Source organism: Drosophila willistoni, unplaced genomic scaffold (genome assembly GCF_018902025.1).
Source record: "Drosophila willistoni isolate 14030-0811.24 unplaced genomic scaffold, UCI_dwil_1.1 Seg271, whole genome shotgun sequence".
Taxonomy (NCBI): Eukaryota; Metazoa; Arthropoda; class Insecta; order Diptera; family Drosophilidae; genus Drosophila; species Drosophila willistoni.
In genome coordinates, this window is record NW_025814230.1 from 21,961 (window position 1) to 43,625 (window position 21,665).

The 21,665-nt window shown below is 37.0% G+C and overlaps 1 long non-coding RNA gene across 1 annotated transcript; it reads left to right on the forward strand.

Annotated features, from left to right (window-relative positions):
• The first annotated feature begins 7,940 nt into the window (after positions 1 to 7,940).
• On the forward strand, positions 7,941 to 9,953 carry LOC124461214. Its single transcript, XR_006954969.1, has 4 exons — positions 7,941 to 8,030; positions 8,102 to 8,180; positions 8,242 to 9,655; positions 9,711 to 9,953. It is a non-coding gene; the product is annotated as an uncharacterized LOC124461214 (long non-coding RNA).
• Positions 9,954 to 21,665: the final 11,712 nt, after the last annotated feature.

Consider the following 21,665-nt stretch of genomic DNA (forward strand, 5'->3'; position numbering starts at 1 on the left):
GCCGTATAATTCAAATGCATGAAGATTTATTTCAGCGGCTTGGCAATACTTTAAGTCTGATCCTTATTGCAAGCTATGGATTCGATGGAACAACCGGACAAAGCAGCTATAAGCAACACTTTTTAGGATGTGATTCAATGCTTTCTGATGACTCGCTTTTTGCGACAACAATAATCCCCCTAAAATTAATGGACTATCTTGGAAATGAGTTTTGGATGAATCGTACTCCTCAGTCGATTAGATTTTGCAGACCAGTCAAGCTTGAGTTTGTTAAAGAGACAAAAGACCATATTCTTGCTGAGAAAAAAAATTTGGATATTCAAATAAAAAATTTGTCTTCATATGGCTGCACCGTTGTAAATGGAAAATCAATTTCAGTTAAATATGATCTTCAAATGACACTTTTAGATGGAAAAGTTTTAAACATCTTGACTGAAACCAAATCTTACCAATTGTGTCCGATATGTGGAGCGAGTCCAAAAGACTTCATGGAAAATGCTAAAATGGACTCACCAAAATTTAAGCCAAGATATGAAGCATTAAAATATGGCATAAGTCCTTTACATGGTTGGATTCGATTTTTTGAATTCGTTCTTAAAATTGCATATAGACTGAAACTTAAAAAATGGCAAGTGAGAGATGAATATGGAAAAAAAGAAATGGCGGAACAAAAAAAGACGATACAGAAGCAGATGTGGAATGCTATGGCTCTACATGTGGATAAGCCTAAGCTGAATGGCAATGGAAATGCCAACGACGGCAATACAGCAAGGAGGGCGTTTGCACAACCTAAGCTACTAGCTGAAATCTTAGGTCTTGATGAATTTCTCATTGCATATTTTAACAATATTTTAATTGCTATTTCTTGCCATTTTCCAATTAATCCAACACAATTTAAAAAATATTGTCAGAAAACAATTACTTTATATATGTCCTTGTATCCATGGTTTCCAATGTCGGCAACAGTCCATAAAGTGTTAATGCTCGGCTACCAAATAATAGAAGCATCAATCCTTCCATTAGGTGTTCTTGGAGAGAACGCCTCAGAAGCTCGCAACAAATACTATAAGAGTGACAGGAGGTTACATGCTCGAAAGAGAACACGGCAGAAAAACATGGCAGATGTTTTCCACAGAGCAATGGATTCTTCAGATCCTCTAGTGTCGAGCATCTATCTAACAAAAAGATTGGGTCAGCAAAATAAACTACCCCTCCCATCAGACGTAATCGAACTTTTGGAATCACCAAACTTTTTATATCTTAGTAACATGAACCATAATAACAATCTTCCCGATTTTGATGCTAACAATACTGATAGTGATTCAAATTCTGACTCTGAAAATCCGTTTTCAATAGAAATTGATGTAGAAGACGACTTTTAGGAACATTTTTAAATGTAAATTACTAGTAATTAGTAATTTTGAATGAATTGTTATTTTTACTTATTAATATTAAGATTAAGTGTTAAAAAAAATGAATTAAAAACTTTTTATGAATTCAACGAGTGCTAGCTTTATTAATTACCGTACAAGTATAAATAAGAGGAAACCTATCTCATATGGGCGGCTAGGAAAGGCGTGAACAGATCGGTCTGAAACTTAGATGTATTTTTATGTGCATCGACACTATCATATGTATGTACCAAATTTCAAGAAGGTAGCTTTAAAACTTTAGTTTTCGTCGAACTATCGGTTCGCTGGCCCAATGTGGGCTGGTCAATTACGGTCAGTTTTCTTCCTGTAGCCATTTATATAATTCAACACAAATTCATTGCTTCTTGTCTAAATTGAGTTTGCAAGGTGACTTATGCCTCACGTAGCTTACAAATTAAATCTGTTTTAGCTATTGTATGGAAATTTGTATGGCAATTAATGCAAATATGCCTGTTACATCTAATGCAGTGGGCGTCGGATGTAGTGCATGAGCAATGCAGACAAGTTTCCAAAATTGCATCACTACAGCCAATCAATTTTTGAAAAGTGTCTTCTCTAAACAAAGCAAGAGGTAATAAATTTGTCAAAGCTTTATTTTGGATGTAGCACTCTGCATATTGCAGTAAGAAAATACCACAATGATAAGTATTCGTTTGTACCTATATCGTGAATAATTTCAAGGGATCTATAGCTTTTAAGCAATCCTTGATAATATTTTAAGAACTTTGAAGTTATAAAATCCTTATTCCAGCTTTCTCTATAATTGCAAAGTTTTTTATTAGACATTTTTAGTAAGTCTGGCGTAGATATTGCTGCACGTTTCTTGGGTTTTCGCTTAATCACAGAACCGTGCACAATTGGTAGATACATAATATCGGGGCGAGCCAATTGGACTTACTTTGCCACTGAATTATAAAATTCATCCATTTTGCGAATGAATCTTCCCAGTTTTATGCCTCTCTTATCTTTAATTACCCTTTTTTTTAATCGTCTTAAAAAGAGATTCTATTGGAGCATTGCTGGGTCGTCTATTGGATTTATCAATAAAAATACCCATCAAATACTACGTACTTGTTCAAAACAACTTGTGCCATTTTGGAGTTATAATATATATTTTGCTCCACTTCTGGCAGTTCAGAAATCATATTCATGACATCGTCTAAAATATCACTGAAACGTTTTTGTGATCTACTATTGCTAGCAATGGTTTTCACGCTATCTTCACAAAAGATTTCTTTGCGAACAGCATTTTCATGATCGGACAATTTAAAATTAACTGAACCATTATCTTTAAAATATTTCATGGCACTGCGTACCACGTGATTTAAAGTACGATACAGAAGAATGGTTATAAAATGCTGGAACCATTATTCAAAATCGCCTATTTAGAAATATTGCACTCCAAGAGCATTTCTTAAGGAAGATCTAATTGTAAGTGCACTATTTTGCAAGCCTACCGTGCGATCAATATCAGCACATTGTTTTAGCATAATGGCTGGTGCAATATTGAACTATTAACGCCGGAAATGTTTTGCTTTCTTTATATAAATATTAATAGCACATTTCATTGAACTCTATAAGAGTACAGCAGCAGTTTTCTTTGAGGACTGCGGAAATAATAGCGAAACTAACATCAGTTATGATGCGTTTGCAGATCGGCGTTTACAATTTATTTTTCCTACAAGACATATTCAAATCACCTAAAAAGCGGTCGATGTCATAGGAAAAATGATTCGAAAGAATCGCATTTGCCATAGGTTATCGATAAGTCAGGAATGTGTGCCACTAAAGAATAGAGAAGAATCCTTTTTTTCGTTATGTTAAGCGGCCTTACAACACATCCTGTTGCATCTATGTGAAATGAATGTATTTTAAAATGTTTTTGGAATAGCCTTATATGGTCAATGTTCCAAAGAAACACTTCCATCTTAGCAGATAAATGTGGAATGTATGAAACCCCATTTATTAACATTTTATTTGCATCTATAAATGCATCCGAAATCATTTTTAGCATTTTCTTCAGCTCTCATGTTTCGATAATATAATAAATGCTTATTGATCATTTGATCGTTCCCAATCACTTTCACTGTGCACTACCAAAAATCAAACCGCACCGGACCTTTTTTTTCTGAAAGTACATGTATTGAATAGCAAAACCCTATTTGGGTTTTTCAAAGTTAGTTCGTTTTTTTTTTTTATAGCGAGTTGAAATTTTTCATTTTGGGGGTATTTTTATACCCTTGCAAAAAGGGTATATTAATTTTGGTCAGAAGTGTGCAACGCATAAAAGGAAGCATTTCCGACCATATAAAGTATATATATTCTTGATCAGCACGACGAGATGAGTTCAAATAGCCATGTCCGTCCGTCCGTCCGTCTGTCCGTCTGTCCGTCCGTCTGGATCAACGCAAACTCCTCCTAGACCGTTAGAGCTACAGAGCTGAAATTTTGCATGTAGGCTTGTATATACTGCAGGCGTTGTATATCTCGGATTCAGCCGGATCGGATCACTATATCATATAGCTCCCATACAAATGACAAAGTCACGAACAGTGACTTTTCTTAATAACTTCGTTATTTTCTGTCGTGAAATTTAATATTGGTGAGTTAATTACACATATAAACAACTATGCCAAATTTGATCAAGATCGGGTGACTATATCATATAGCTCCTATGGGAACGATCTTTCGAAAACAGTGACTTTTGTCAATAACTTCGTTATTGCCACCAGCCATAAAGGCTAGAGGTAAGGAAAAAGTTACCAAAAAAGTTGCAAGGGTATACAAACTTTGACGCGGTCGAAGTTAGCCCCGGCCCTCTGGTTTAGTTTCTCATATGAGGTAAATATGACTTATAACGCGTGTTTTTTTAACGTTTTTCACGTTGGCAACACTGACATACCGCATGATGTTCATGACAGCTGTGAAAGTGAAAAATGCTCAGTTTATTTTGCCATTTCATTATGGAAAGACTTACGCCCGAACAACGTTTACAAATCATTGAAATTTATTATCAAAATTCGTGTTCTGTGAAAAATGTGTTTTTTACTTTATTGGACATTCAACCATCGAATCGTGTACGGAGAGTGCGCACAGAAGAGAATATTGCAGCTGTAGCGGCCAGTGTCAATGAAGATCGCACAGAAGAGAATATTGCAGCTGTAGCGGCCAGTGTCAATGAAAATTCCCTTAGACATGCTGGAAAAAGTGGTGCAAAATTGGACCTTCCGTGTTGATCACTTGAAACGCAGTCGCGGCCAACATTTACATGAAGTCATTTTTAAAAAGTAATTGGCAGAGATTGTTTTATCATCTCAAATAAAAATTTAACAATACTATTCAAATTTTGTGTGTTTCATTTCAATTTTAAAAACCAAACGCTTAAAAAAACACCCGTTATTTCGATTTCTTCTTCATGCATTCGACCTAAATCATCCTTATTTATTGTAGAAATATTGTTAATGGTTAAATAACTTAATTTTATAAATGTTATGTAACCCAAAATGACTTTTTCAGCTACAGTTCTAGAAAAAAATACAATTAAGCCCTTTTTTAGAGTAGTTATGGAAGTATTTTTAATTTAGAACTAATTTTTTGTGAGAATAGTATCAAGATTAATTTACAACAACAAATTTAGACATACATACTTTCAATAAGGAAAAAGTTTGTAATGATTTAAGTCTAAATTGCAAGATTCTCGTATGTTCTTTAAAGCGAGGCAATCCAACGGAACATATATGTACATATGTAATTTATAAAAAAAATTCTCCGTTCGGATTCTAATAGAATATAGTTCAAAGTATATGAGCGATAGCAATTGACTCCGGTAAGTAACGGCATATACTCAAGCACAGCTTACAAAACTTACAGTTACAGTTACTGTCGTAAAAATCAGTATTAAGAACAGGTGCCCGCAGTTTAAAGTTCCAAGTTTAAGCAAAATGTGCAAGTGTCCAGCAAATATTAATAACTTCTGCTACTGTTGCGGACGTTTTACCCCGGCGAGTGAAAAGCACGGATCAGTTAGTGAAAATTTTGTTACGGCATTTCGACAGTACTTTAATTGTGATGTTATACTTAATGAATCGTGAGCGCTAAATACAGTTTGCAGAGCTTGTTATGTCGGGTTAGTTAACTGGATGCATAAGAAACAAAAAAAATGCCATTTGGTGTACCAATGATGTGGTACAATCCAGGAGACCATGACCCATAAAATTGTTATGCTTGTGCCAACAATGTGGCTGGACTTAACAAAAGAAAGGCGAAAAACAAAGTCTACGTCTCCGTTCCGAGTGTGCAACTGCCCCTGGATCATTCCGAAAATATTCCAGTACCAAAATATTCAGGCACAGACAATGTTAGTCTTTACCCCGATGCGATTGTATTTGATGATTATTCCGAGTATATCCCCAAACCATCAGTATCAAATCACCCAGTTCTTATAACACAAAGCAAGTTGGATGAAATGGTTGCAAAACTAGAGCTAACGCAGAGAAAATCAGAAATGTTAGCATCTTTTTTAAAATCCCATAACTTATTATTAGCAACAAGAGTCACAGCGTATCGAAATAGCAAGGAACACTTCAAAAAGTTTTTTACGGTGAGCCAAGAAAATACTTTGGCCTATTGTCACGATATTTTGTCTCTCACGAATGAAATGGGTGTTCAGTACAGGCCAAACGATTGAAGACTATTCATTGATAGTTCAAAATTTAGTTTGAAAGCCGTATTGCTTGAAAAAAACAATTCAAAGCCATCGATCCCCATTGCATATGGAACTGACACTAAAGAGAAGTTTGCAAAAATGAAATGGATTTTAGAATTGGTGGAGTACAAAAAACACAATTGGCGTGTGTGTTGCGACTTGAAAATCGTTGCCATGCTAACCGGACTCCAAGGCGGCTACACTAAACACATGTGTTTTTTATGCGATTGGGACACTTGGTTCAAGGGCGATCAGTACAAAAAAAAAAAATTGGAAAATAAGAGATGAAAGTGAGAAAAAGGATGCCAACAGAATTTATAAAGAACTTGTATCTCCAGAAAAAATCAATTTCCCTCCACTTCACATCAAACGCGGAATTGTCAAAAATTTCTTGATGGTTGTCGGTAGAAGAGACGCTGTATTTTGCTGTTTACGACAAATCTTTCCAAAGATTAGTGATGCAAAATTAAAAAATGGTAAGTCATTTTTTATATCTACACGAATACTTTTGACTTATATCAAATGTTTTAGGCGTTTTAAATGGACCTGATATTCGGAGATTGGTAAATTCTGAAGATTTCAACAAAGTTTTAGCTGGCGACGAGTTCATTGCGTGGACATCGATAAAGAAGACCATCGTTGGGCTTTTAGGCAAAAATCGTTCGCCTAATTGTGACGAGTCCGTGAAAAGAATGCTTAATTCATTTTCGAAAATTGGAGTCCACATGTCGCTGAAAATTCACTTTCTTCACCACCATTTGGACCAATTTAGTCGACAGCTATCGACTGAATCAGATGAACAGGGAGAGCGGTACCATCAAATTGCCTTGCCATTTGAATTAAGGTATCAGGGAAAACGAGCTCCAGATGCTATACTGGCCGAAATATGTTGGTGGACTAAGCAAATATTTCAATTCGAAGAAGATGAAAGTCAAAATGAAGAAGTGCAGGAAGATGAACGCAACGGAATGGAGTTCTCCACTGACGAATCGGATTACTTTGATTTTGATAAAGAAATTGAACCCCAACCAAAAAGAACTTGTTTCTAATTTGGTACATTTCAAAGTTTATTTGTTGTTGTAAATTAATCTTGATACTATTCTCACAAAAAAATAGTTATCAATTAAAAATACTTCCGAAATGTTATTATTATTCTCACAAAAAAATAGTTATAAATTAAAAATACTTCCATAACTACTCTAAAAAAAGGGCTTAATTGTATTTTTTTCTAGAACTGTAGCTGATATTTAACATTCCCAGAGTGCACACCGACCACTTTAGTATAAGCTAACAATTGAATATTAATCTTGTTCTTAAATATTTCAATTGCAAATGTTATTTTTGAGGGGAGCGTGTTGGAATACCCCTATTCTATTATCAAATAACAACATTACGCAATACTATCAGTCATTACGCAATACTGTCATCTTTTCAATGACTGGTCACACTTGCTTTTTAAGTTCTGTGTGCATGTGGTCCCGGTGTTGCAGTCAGAAAATAATTAAAGAATAAATAATGTAATGTAATGTATTATGTTGTTGGTGAGAGCTATTACGTCTGTGGATCCTTTTGTGTTATTCGTTAGTGCTAGGATGCTTCTATTTAGGGTATTTAAGGTCTCAATTTGTTTTACTAATTCCTTAATTATGTTTTTGTAGTTGGTTAATTCTTTTTCATGATTCGTTATCGTCGTTTTGGTGGTTTTGGTTATTGTTGTAGTATTTATATCTTGTGTAGTTGTAATTCGGATTGTGATAGTTGTATTGGTTGTTTTGCATTAGAGCTGGAGAACCATCGATAGTATCGATGGAAATTTAGTTTTTCGATATATCGATGGAAATTTGCCGATGTCGATATATCGACGCTTCAGAAAAAGTTGAGAAGTTCCGCATGTAAGTCAGAAATTTAGTCTTTTTATTTTATTTATATTTATATATAAAACTATTTTAATTTAATATTAAAGCGAACGAAACCAGGCAACTTACCTCTTGTTCTATCTGGCAGTTCCTCATTAAAAATGGACAAATTTGTCGCTACATCAAGTAAGTCTTTTTATGCAAAAGTAATTGTAGTCTAATTCTAATACATTCTGTTATTTTTTAGAAAAAAATTCTGCTTGCTCTTCACCAACGCCTTCTAATATAACTGATGACGCTGCTGTTGCAGAACCCGATCATAAGTGAAAAAAATGCGTGTCGGAAGTTTGGTCTCATTTTGACCGATCAAAAAATAAAATGTTTGCCAAATGTCGACATTCCCAAAGAGAATACCGCACAAGTGGCAATACATCTAACTTGATGGAACATCTAAGACGAGTCCACCCACTTGTTAATAACGAACAGAGGAGTACCAATACAGTGAAGCAATTGTTTGCTCGCAGCGAATGTTACGGCTCCACATCGACCAAGAAGGCACAGATTGACAAGTCTCTTGCTCGCATGGTGGTACTTGACTTGCAGTCTTTTAGCATAGTCGAAAATGTCGGCTTTAGGCATTTTGTACGAACATTAGATGAAAAATATGTTTTGCCAAGCCGACCATATCTGAAAGACGTTCTGTTAAAAAATATGTACGAGGATTCGTTGCAGAAGCTTAAAGTTATATTAAATGCAATTGATTTTTGCTTATTAACGACCGATACTTGGACATCCCGAGCCAATGTAAATTACCTTACAGTGACATGTCATTTTATAGACAATTTTAAACTGAGTTCTGCTGTATTGTCTACGCTCCCTCTTGTTGACCAAACGAATCACAACATTGAAAATATTGCCACAACACTGCGAAGAATGGGCTATATTTGACAAAATTCAAACTATTATCACAGATAATGCATCGTCTATGATACGAGCATTTGATATTTTGAAGAAAAAGCACTTGCCATGTTTCGCTCATACCTTAAATCTTTTTGTGCAAGACGTTTTGGCTAAAAATAATGTGAAGCAAATATTACAAGTCGTTAAACGCATTGTTACATTCATTAAGAGCAGCTCAATCGCCAATACCAAGTTTATGAAAGCTCAGGCCACCGATAATCCTCTTAAGTTGTTGCAAGAGGTGCCAACAAGATGGAATAGCTCATTTTATATGCTGCAACGGGTCCTACGTACGAGGGAAGTTGTTACCTAATATGATCACAGCAGTTGGCGCGGAAACCTGTTCATTTTTAATGAACTCGGTGAAAAAGAGGCTATACCCTTACGAGAATCGGTCTGGCCCAAGACTTGGAACCCTTCTTGATGCTCGCTTCAAAAAGGAGGGATTCCAAAATGCAGGAAATGCACAACAAGCTGCATTAGCACTAGAAGAAGAGTTGTGCAGCTTTAAAGATTATGCGACAAAACCCAACAATGAGGAACTGCCAAAGGAGAACAGATCACCATTTTTATTCAAATTTGTGGAGCAAAAAATTTGTGATAAAGTATCAAATCGCCGGGCGGATGCGATTGTAATGCTGCGACAGTACATGGAGCAACGCAATGCATCTCACGATACCGATCCGCTTCAGTACTGAAAGGTAACCAAAAACATTTTTTTACTTAATTGGTTTTATTAATTTTCTCTTCTTTTAGATTAATGAACATCAATTAAATGCCCTTAGTCGCTGTGCCTTAAAATTCTTGTCAATCCCGGATAGCTCCGTAGAGTCAGAACGCATTTTAGTAAGGCAGGGGCGATTATCACGGACCGCCGGAGTTCCTTAAAGGAAAAGCACGTTAACCAAATAATTTTTTTGAATAAGAATCAATGGTTGGAAAAATACGAACATTAATGAAGATTTTAAACCAAACATAGATCTCTTAGACTAAGTACATATGAAATATGAATGTTAATATGTTTTAATTTTTTTTTTTTTTAACAAAGAACTGAATGAAATTTTGTATTATAGCTGTAAGAAAAACAGTATCATCAATAAACTTGTTTTGTTTTCCTATGTTAGCCTTCATTGCATGAAAAAAATAGTTTTGATTTTCCAAAATTCAAATTTTAACAGCAAATAAATTTTCGATGGAATCGATAATATGTATGGTTAAAACCATCGATGGAAAAACTATCGACTAACGCCACTATCGATGGTTCTCCAGCTCTATTTTGCATTGTACTTGTGGTTGGTTTATGTTTTGCTTGATTTTTTTTAGAATTGTAGTAAACTTTGTTGTGTTGTAAGTTGTTGTAGTTTGTGTTTTGATAGTTGTAGGTGTCATTGTTATGGTTGTCATTTGTAGGTATGGCTGGGTGGTTCCTCTGCGTAGATAGGGCATCTATAACTTGCTACATGCGAGCCATTGCAATATGCACAGATTGGATTGGGGTTTTTGTCAATCTCGCAGTCGCCTGTAAGGTGAGCCCCTGCACACTTCACACATCTCGGATCCATAAGGCAATAATTTTTGGTATGTTCGAATCTTTGACGTCGATGGCACTGAATTGGCAGCAACCGCCTTCTTTGCTGCTCAATTACCACTTCTTGACTGGAGTCATCTGGAGGATTTTTTCATTTAGTCCCTCTTGTGGTGACAGTTCCACTTCGTAGATGTCATTCATGAGGTCCATGTAGCGTACTTGGTAGCCCAGTTTCTCAAGCTCTTCTCTGATCCATTTTGCGTAAGTAGTCTGGTGAAGGCCTTTTATTACAATACTGTAGCCTCTGAGATCTGGAGGCTGGTAGGTGAAGGCTTTGACATTGAGTGACTTTAGCTTGTCAACTGCCTCCCCGTAGGTTTCCAGATCTCAGCAGGTAAAAATGGTTTTTTTTTCAGGCTTGTCAGTGAGGGATTATTGAGAAGTGCATTGGTCATCTGGCGATGAGATTGTCTTTATGTGTGCCATATGGACCGTTGTCCCTCTTTGTTTCTCTCTTGTGTGCGTGTATGTGTGTGGGTGGACCGCTAGCTTTCTTCCTTGTATATACAGTATGTCAAACAATTCTTTGCACTAGCAAAGTTGGCACTAAAATTTATATTCACTACGGTATTTCAACGTTATTTCATATATTTTTTTTATAATAGCGGACGTTGACGATACTATGCGCAGTATGTTCAAGTGGCCCCTACGACACCAGGACAAAGCCTGTTACGCGCGAGCCCAAGCAGATAACTGCCCACCTCCCACCCGACCGACCGAGGGGTGCAGCCGTATAACGCACGGCACGAATCGCGTGGACAAAATACACAATAGAAAAGACAGACAAACACATAATACTATAGCTATCTATTAACTAAATGGGATAGGATAGATGTTTTAAGCATATTAATAGAAAACTCTGAGCCGATTACAGGGGATAGAAGATTGTAATCACAGCAGAGGACCCTAAAAGGTTCATGCATAGCATAGTTAGAAGAACAACGACTAAGGGATAAAGGTATTAAAGGATGTCTACTCCGTCTACATGGTACCGACAGATTCACCTGAGCTAATAACTCAGGCGAGTCGATATCACCAATTAGGAGCTTGTGCATAAAAATGACACCAACGGGACGGAAGGTTAATCAAGAGAAGTCTACTAGAATACGAAGGCAAATTGACATTGCGATCCCAGCTTAAGCCACGAAGAGCAAAAACCAAGAACTGCTTTTGAACGGATTCTAGTCTATTCTGGTGCGACTCATATTGAGGTGACCAAATGCAAGATCCATACTCTAAAATAGGACGGACAAGCGAAGTAAAAAGAACTTTAGTTGTATAGGGGTCATCAAATTCTTTTGACCATCTTTTAATGAAACCCAGGACACTCATGGCCTTTGCGACCGTGGTGGAAATATGGGTGTTAAAATTTAACTTATGGTCCATAAGTACGCCCAAATCATTCATATTATTTAGACGTTCTAAAGGGCTGTTGTTTAGAAAATAAGTGACCAGTTGAGAAGAAATACGAAAAAAAGTCATTACCTTACATTTGGTAGTGTTAAGATTTAGTAGATTAAACTGGCACCAGGATTGAAAGTTTTTAAGATCAGCTTGTAGCCGACTAAATGAATCTGTATCTTTATAAGTAAGACAAAGCTTGACATCGTCAGCATACATAAGCACACGCGAATGAACAATGACTGATGGAAGATCGTTAATAAATAGTGTGAAAAGCAGAGGGCCAAGATGACTACCTTGAGGTACACCAGAAGTCACAGAAATGGAAACGGAAAAAGAAGACTTAAAAAGTACCTTCTGTTTTCTATTTGTTAAATATTCTCGAACCCAAGAAAGGAAAAGGGGTGGAAACCCAATGTCGCTCAGCTTAGAAAGTAATAGGGTATGATTAACGGAATCAAAGGCTTTGCTGAAGTCAGTGTATATGACATCAGTTTGTTTACCATTTTTGAACCCCTTGATAATTATTGATGTAAATTCTAAAAGGTTAGTGGTTGTAGATCTACGTTTCACAAACCCATGTTGGGATGGCGAAATAATAGAGCTGCAAAAATGTTGCAATTTCGAAGTTATAATTTTCTCAAAAGCTTTCGGAATAACGGACAATTTTGAGTTACCCCTATAGTTAAAGGCTTCGGACTTTTTGCCATTTTTATGCAGAGGAATGATATACGACTCCTTCCAAATAGATGGAAAAGAGGAAGATTCGACAGACAATAGAAACAATTTTAAAATGGGTTTACATAATGCGTTTGCACAGAACCTGAGTACACATCCAGGAATACCGTCTGGCCCCGGAGAATAAATAGGTTTAACTAATTTAAGTTCGCTAAGAATAGAACTTTCATCAATCACTGGATTAAAAATGCAATTAGCCTTTTTTAAATGATAAGGATACGGACTTGCTCGATATTCCGTTGAGGAATAAGTTGTTTTGAAAAAACTCGCAAACATATCGGCAACTGCCTGATCAGTGCTCGCTTTTTTATTTTGAAAAGACAAAAAAGATGGGTGCACAGAGGTCTTACGTTTAGAATTAACAAAATTATAAAATTGCTTAGGGTCAGAAGAAAACTGAAGCTTACACCGCTGAAGATAATTCTTATAGCATTGTGTATTAAGCATCATGAATTTTGAACGAGCGACTGTATACAGAGCATAATCTGATGAACGACGTGTTTTTTGAAACTTCTTATAATATCGTGTCTTCACATTTTTTAAATTGGATAGCTCACGAGAGAACCAGGGAGGTTTGTTAAGCCGCTCCAGCCTACCAAGAGGCACACAAATATCAAAGAGTGAATTCAGAGTATCATAGAAAAAACGAACAGCCGAGTTCATATCACTACAATTGTACAGATAAGACCAATCGGTAGTAGCAATGTTTTCATTAAGGCTGGCAAAGACAGTCTTACGAAAGCACCTAGTTAGTGGTAACTCATTTGAACCAAGTAATGGTGAAAGCAAGGGCAAATCAATTTTTAAATTTAATGTAGGATGAAATTTGTCTTCTGGAAGAACAAATGGTTCGATCCTAGAAACCTCACAATAAGAAGAATCCAATACAAAAATAAGATCTAACGATTTTCCATTAGAATTTAAGACAGGATTGACTTGGGATAAAGATAAGCCTAGAAGGCCATCAATAAAGTCATGTGACAAAGAGGGCAACAACGTGGTAGATTCATCTGTTAGTGACCATGCTAAAGCGGGTAAATTAAAATCACCTACAACTATGAGCATGTCTTGACTCGAAACTAAAGAGGAGACAAACTGAATTGCCTCTAAATGATTTAAATATACCACCATGTCTGACAGTGGTGGAATATAGGAACAAGTAATGAAAGCATTAAAAGATTTAAAATTTACTTTAACACCGACAAACTCATTCTCCTGGGTACTAGAAAATTGAATCATTTCAGATGATAAAGCAGCATCAACAGCTATCAGAACGCCACCACCTATGCGAGAAATCCGGTCACGTCTGAAAATAGAAAAGTTTGTGGAAAAAACCGATGCATCAGCAATATCAGGTTTTAGCCACGTCTCTGTGAAAGCTAGAATGTTATGCTCAAAAGAAAGACTATCTACATAGAGATTAGGAAGTTTAGATTTCAGTCCTCTAACGTTCTGGTAACCCAGGTTAAGGGACGAAGCTAGTTTTTTGACACACCAGCAGATGCTGATGTGGCGGGAATAGTATTAGTTGTTGTTGTAGGCAAGCGAATCGGTTGCCGATTTTTCTTTTTTACAGTATATTCCTTAACTATTATATGTTTAGGCCAAAAATCTTCTCGACATATAGTGTCGAAGATATTGGCAGAAACACTAATTTTAAAGGACGAAATGTCCCGAGAATAAGAAAATTTAAACTTCTCCACCGCAATATTCGAGACGTTAACTTTCTTCCGAATATAGGCTATTACATCATCAGATGTGACAACAGGGTCTAGCCTAGAAACAAATATATGTTTCTTTGGTGGTATGCCAATGAGAGGCCGCGGTCCCGAAGCGTCAGCCGCAGCAGTAACGTTGGACAAGTCACCCACTGCAGCAGTCAACTTGTTTACGGGGCCCTCAATACTTTTAGAACTATCGGCAATTTCCATTGGAATGGGTAATTGCCCAGACACATCGGACACTACAATAGGCATCGTTTTTAAGAGATCATTCACAACCGGGCTCTTAAACGATATCAATTGCTGTAAATTAGGAATGGACGGTGCATGAGACTGGTCGGGGACGATAAGAGACGCTGGCGGATCTACAGATACAGAAACACCCCAAGGACTGGTCCTTTTACGTTTCGGAGACTCATTCATAAGCGATAAACTTCTGAACTGAGTCTCCACCGCAGTAAACTCCGCTTGGAGTTTATTAAAACCTGCCCTTAAAGTGTCAAAACTATCTCTAGTCCGCCTCATGAAAGAGCGCATCTCATTCTCGACCTCCCGACAAGCATCACATCCATATTTTAAGCCACCACCTTTAGCAATAGACTCCTTGATTCTGCCTGTGTAACCTGCACACTTAACGTGAACCGCATTGTCACACAACCAACAAAGAATATAATCATGGGAGTCAACCGCATTAGTGGCAACTATGCAATTATTTTTTGAACCATTTTATCAAAAAGTTTAATTTAATTATAAAAGGAAATACAAAAAAAATAAAAATTCTAAAGGTAAAAAATCTGTGTATAAGAATATACTGACCAGTTCTGACACAAGGGTTAATGTGCAGAGTAAGCCTTCACAACTAAAGAATAAAAAGAAATGAAAACACAAAAACACGTATCACAGAGTCGCGGGTAGGTAAAAGACGAGAGCGCAAATCAATCAAGAATAGGAAAGAGCGGGAGAGCGCGTCAAATTGAACACATGCAACAACAATTTGTACGCAAGAGCGCGAGAGTTAGTTAAAACGGTAAAGACACAAAAGCAAAAGAGATAAACAAAACAACAACACCGCTAATGCAAGTATTGTTGTAAGTTTTGATTTTATTTAAATTTAAACAAAAACGACAGCAAGAACTCGCGAAATGAAAATAAAATTCGGATGTTGTAATTATTATTAATTAAACCGATAATTTAAGAGTTATGTAAAAGTATTTAATCGCGAGAAAAAATAAAAGTTGATAAGCGCAAAAAAAAACACGTCCGTCCTCTGCAACGAGTGAAAGTGATTTTTGAACAATTTTTTGGCTTATATTATAAACAAAACAGTATATTTTCATTAAAACTAATCAAAATTAATATTAACTCAAGCATAAAATCAAACAAAACAAAAACTTAAACGACTCAGAATTTTAACTGACAATTAATTCTTTGCAAAAATGCAAACTCAACTACAAAAGAGAATGGAAAAGAAGTAACGGTGAAAAATTCCGGGAAATTTTTGACTTTGTAAGTTTGCTTTGATCGTAGTCATCTCTACCAGTCGAATTTGCTAGTGCAAAGAATTGTTTGACATACTGTATAGGGCATAGGGCTAGGGCATGTATGTATGTATGTGTGGGGAGCAAAAAAACAAAAGGCGAGAGACAACCCTATGTACTAGCAGTACATAGATACTTCTTTCACAGGCACAGAAAAAATTAGCATGTAACACTGAGGACTTTCACAAGACAAAGTTATGAGTTTATTAGACGAAATTTCAAAACAAAAAATTTATCACAGTTGCATTCAAATAGCAATGTTTAAAGAATATTGTTGTGTGCAAAGAGTAAGCTTTTCATGAAATTTTTGTTTATGACAGGTTTTAATTTGTAAATAATTTTTTTTTCTGCTTTCTGTTTTTCAGTTTCAGTTTCTGTTCAGTTTTTTCAGTTCAGTTTGGCAACCTGTCGACATGCTCACAGCCAAGCATGGGCGAACCCATATTTTTTTTTTATCAAGAGAATTTCTTGCTTTCATTTAAATTTGTTTGTAAATGCATATATGTATGTATGTACATATATTGACCTGTCTCTAATTGACTTCTGTCCAATTCTTTCGAAAAGCTAAAAAAATAAAAACAACATTTCGCCTCCGCTAGGATTTGAACCCCTATAGATTTGATATAAACGTCTCATATAAATGCGCCCCATATATTGTTTTGCCCCAATAAAATTATTGTTTTTCTAATTATACTTTTACACACTTATGTATATATTAAAAGTTTTAATTAAATTTAAACCTGTTACTATTTGATTTTTGTGTTATCTTAGCCCTTAGTTATCAGCACTAAACGACCTTTATCGGTTCTTTTGTCTTTTTATTAACAAATATGGACTAATTTTTATTATTATTCATATTCAGACCGTCACCTTAAACGCACCGGGTGGCCAGGGCCATCGCCACCCGAAGAAACCGGCCAAATTCGCGGGGCGTGGTGTGGTAATAAAAGGGAAGCCCAAGCGCGTCAAGGCTAGTGTGGCCAAAGGCGGCTGAGGCAGCACCGCCACCACCGACACCAACGCCACCACCACCACCAATACCATCATCACCAACATCCCCAAGTATGAAGGAGTTGGAGGAAAATTTTTGAAAAATACAATCTAAATAAAGTACCTATTAATATTAATAATGTACATACATAAGTATAAATAATAAATCTGTTAAAATTTTAATTTTTTTTGCGGGCAAATAGGAAGGGATAGAAGCTGGCGTGAGCCAGAATTAGTATTCCGTGGAAAATAGGCTCTGAAGCCTATGTCAGCAAAAGCAATTCGTCGATCATCTCTTCTTCTTTTTCTTTGATTGGCTCACGCAAAGTGTGTCAAAAAATGGGCAAAAACTAGCTTCAAACCCCAAATACCCAATAGCGTAACGTTATCGAGAAAATTGTCAAAATGTGGGGGTACGTACCTCTTGCCGGCCAAAATGTGGGGAACCTTTTGCCGGCGAAATAGTTGCTGCGTGTAGTGTTGTGAAACGTTTTACATCCTATTATATGGCGCCAAACAAAATTCAAATAAAATCTTTTAAATTTAATGGCCAAAAGCAAGAAATTATGGGACTGGTTCACTATGAAGATCATCAAAATATTTGAACAACTTACAAGATTACTTTCAATAAAAAATTGCGATTCGACTCAAAAAGTTCGATAACCACTCAAAATATCGATAGTCAAAGTATCGATAATAAATAGCTTCCGATAAATTCCAAGCATAGACTGTTCCAGCTTTAATCATTTGCAATTATAACGGATAAAAATTGTGTAGGTTTTTTGATTTTTTTGTGTTTTAACTATTGTAACTAGTAATAGTATTTTGTTTTTTACAGGACGTCACCTTCGACGGATCGACTGACACGGGCCAGGGCCAGCGGCAGGAAAAAAAAAAATAAAATTACCAGCCGCTCCATTGGCAAGTTTACCCCAATTCGATCACGCGTCATGGTACCGCGAGTGCCTAAGGCCAAAGTTGAGGCATCACCACCGCCGCACCACTAATGGCACCAATGGAGCCAATGAAAATAAATAAAATTTTAAAAATGTAGGTATATTGTATATGTATCACCAAATTTTTTTTTTATTCGGTGGGAGAAGGGTAGCGTAGATGCTGGCGTAAGTTAGCTTTTACCGGGAAAAGGAGGCTTCAGTGCCTATGTATGTATATGCATTAGTGTTGTGTTGCTCATGTTTGAGTGAACAGAAAAGAGTTTTCACTAAACTGAGCAACTGAACATGTTCCTCTCGAATTGTTCTTTATTGCTCACCTGATCTTTTTTGCTCACTTGCTCTTTTTGCTTAGCTGTTTTTCAACACTCACTTTTGTTTTGCTTATTTTTGCGTACTGTTAGCTCATTTGTTGTTATTCCGTTTTTTATTGTCTTCAAACTGACATCTTCGTGTTAGCGCCAATTTTTTTTTTCGTTTTTAAAAATTCATTATGTCGCTAATCCGGAAACACAGTGAGATTTAAATCATTTTGAGGACAAAGGGAGTCACATTTACACAGGCCAAATGCAAATATTGCAAATGCACCCTTAGCTGGAAATCGCAGAGCAATTCGAGCCGGCACCTTAAAAGCAAACACCCTGCAGCTATGGAGCCCGTTGTTCGACAGAGCGAGGAGATAACGGTTGTTGTACAAAATCCGTAACCAAAAATTACAACTTTTGTACATAAACCGTTGTCAGATGGAAAAGCAGCACAAATTGACCGCCAGCTTGTGAAAATGATCGCCAAGGGTCATCACGCTTTGCGATTGGTTGAAAGCTGGAAATCAAAAAGCTTATTGATGATGTCTCGCACGCTCCAGGGTATAAGCTTCCCACAAGAAAGATGTTAACCACCTCTTTGATACCCAAAGTTCGTGATGAACATCTGGGACAATTTGAGAATGGCTACTGCGGTGTGTCTAACAACAGACGGTTGGACATCACTCAGCAATGAGAGCTATATATCAGTGACTGTGCACTACATAAATCAGGATACAACAGTGCTACAATCACACACCATTGCTTGCGAGAGAGTCACACACTTCAGAAAACCTTTTTGGTTTTCTCAAAACAATTGTTGGCAAGTGGGAGTTACAAAATAAAGTAACGGCTATAGCTTGGGACAATGCCCACAACATTGTTGGTGCTATAAAATTGGGCAATTGGAGACAAGTGATGTGTTTTGCGCACTCTCTAAACATCATTGTTCACAAGGCTTTGGAGAAAATCAGCAGTGTGTGCACGAAAGCAAAAGCTATCGCAGAGTACTTTAACCGTAGTTCATCAGGGCTAAAATAGTTAAACATGCAAGCTATATTTAACTTGCCACAACTGAAACTCACGCAGGTTGTGCCCACAAAGTGGAATTCCACCTTCAAAATGTTTCAACGGCTGTCAATGTTGAAAGAGGCAGTTGTGGCAGCCCTCTCCACACGGACGGACCTTATTTTGTCCCTAGAAGAATAGAGTTTCATAGAAGGTGTACTTCCAGGACGCTATCAACGATAATTGTTTTAGTTGGGTTGCTGCACAAAAAAAAAAGGGTGACAATAAATGCGTCTATTGCAAGCCATACTTTGCAGGAGGTTGTCGAGACGCTCATTTTTGAAATGGATGGTAGATTCAGAGAGGTGGAAACAAATGTTTTGTACGCAGAAAGCACCATTCTGGATCCAAGATTTAAAGGACGAGTATTTAAATCAACAGAAGCCTTTCAAAGCGCGGTTTCTGACATAAAAAAACAATCGACAAAAATGCGCACCGTTGTCGCACTGAATGAAGATGTCTCAGCTGTAAAATTGAGTTCTACTGACAAAGACGACATCTGGAACGAGTACGACAATAAGTTCCAACAAGTAAGCCAACCCACAAATACAATCGCTGCTGGTATTCGAGAAATGGATAAATATTTAGCTGAATCTCGGAAGGATGATTCATTGAAATGGTCGAATCAGCGGAAAATGCACTACCCGCATTTATATACACTGGTCGGCATATATATTTTGACATAGCGTTGCCTTAGTTAATTTTTTTTTTAGAAGAAAGAACTGACAAAACATAATAGACAAAATATTTCGCCAATTTACAGTTATTAGTGTGCACTTTACTTTGCCATTCATTTTCGCTTCGTTAAATGCAACGGTACTTGAAGTGTGAAATGTAAATGATATCAAAATATACATATATGCCGACCAGTGTATGTACATACATATGCTAAAACGCCTATGCATAGTGGCAACATCTGTGCCATGCGAGCGCATATGTATTTTCCAGTGCTGGTGAAAGAGTAAGCAAAAAACGTTCCTTGCTGAAGCCATCCAACATGGAAAATCTTATGGTTTTACATATGTATGTAATAGCATGTAAATTTTAGGTAAGTAAATTCTAAATTTTGTAAAGTGTTCCTCAATTTTTTTTAGCGTTTAATATATTTGTTGAATCTACTCTTAAATTAGAGCCTAATAACAAGTTTGCGATATTTTTCTTAGTCTAGTACTTAAGATAAATCCTGGGGATATTGCAGGCGGCCCTAATCACTTATTATTGGGTTGGTCTGCCATTTCTTTTAAGACGAGCTCTTCTATTAGTTCGAGTAAGGGAATCGGCAAGAACATTTGGATGTGCATCTAGTTTTGCAGAATACTTTAGTTGTTGATATTTTGGTATTAGTATTTTTAGATTATTTTGAATGTTGTCGCTCCGTATGTACCACGGAGCCCCCGTGATTGATCTTAAAATCTTCGATTGCGCCCTTTGTATGATGTCGACATTGCTGGTACTTGCATTTCCCCATAGTACGCCTCCGTAAGTCCAAATGGGTTTCAGTAAGGAGTTGTATAAGAGGACTTTATACTCCAGACGTAGAGGGGACCGAGCATTGATGATCCAATGTAGGCTACTCGCTTTCAGTTTAAGCTGTGACTTTTTTGCTTCGATGTGCTTGCGCCAAGTTAGCCTTCTGTCTAGGTTTATGCCAATGTAAGCCATATGTAAGTGACATCATCGGCTTGAGCAACTGGTACGTTGTTTAGCGTTAGAGCTGGACAGTTTCTTCTGTTTAGCGTAAATGTTACATGTTTGCATTTCTGCTCGTTGAGCCGGATACGCCAGGTTGCTAGCTATTCCTCTACCACCTTGAGGTGTTCCTCTAATTTCGCAGAGGCTTGTATTGGGCATTTGGATCTGCTGAGGATTGCCGTGTCATCGTCAAAGTGGACGTTGTAAGTCCTAAACTCGTTCGTAAGTCTGCAGTGTAGAGGAGGTAGAGCAATGGGCCGAGTACACTGCCTTGCGGCACACCAGCTTTGATTTCAAAGTCAGCCGAGACGGAGCCATTACATCTTACAGCGAATCTCCTATTGTAAAGGTAAGATTCCATGAGTTTGTGGGTGTACTGTGGGAGTTTTTGCCGGATTTTAAACATCAGACCCTCCAGTCAAACTCTATCGAAAGCTTGGGCAACGAGTTCGAATGCTGTTCGTATATCGGATCTTATGCGATTGACTTGTTCAATTGAACCATGTTTTTCGCGGAAGCCGAACTGGTGAGAAGGGATTGTGTTTCCCGATGTCAGAAATAAGTTTAGTCGAATCTGCAGGACTTTTTAGCCTTTCTCACTTTAGGAATCACGATGATAGTGGACCTTTTCTATACTCTTGGGAAGTAGCCAATTCTCATTATAGGGTTGAACAAAAAGCCAGGGGCTTTTTTCGGCTTTAAGTGGTTTTTAATAACAGC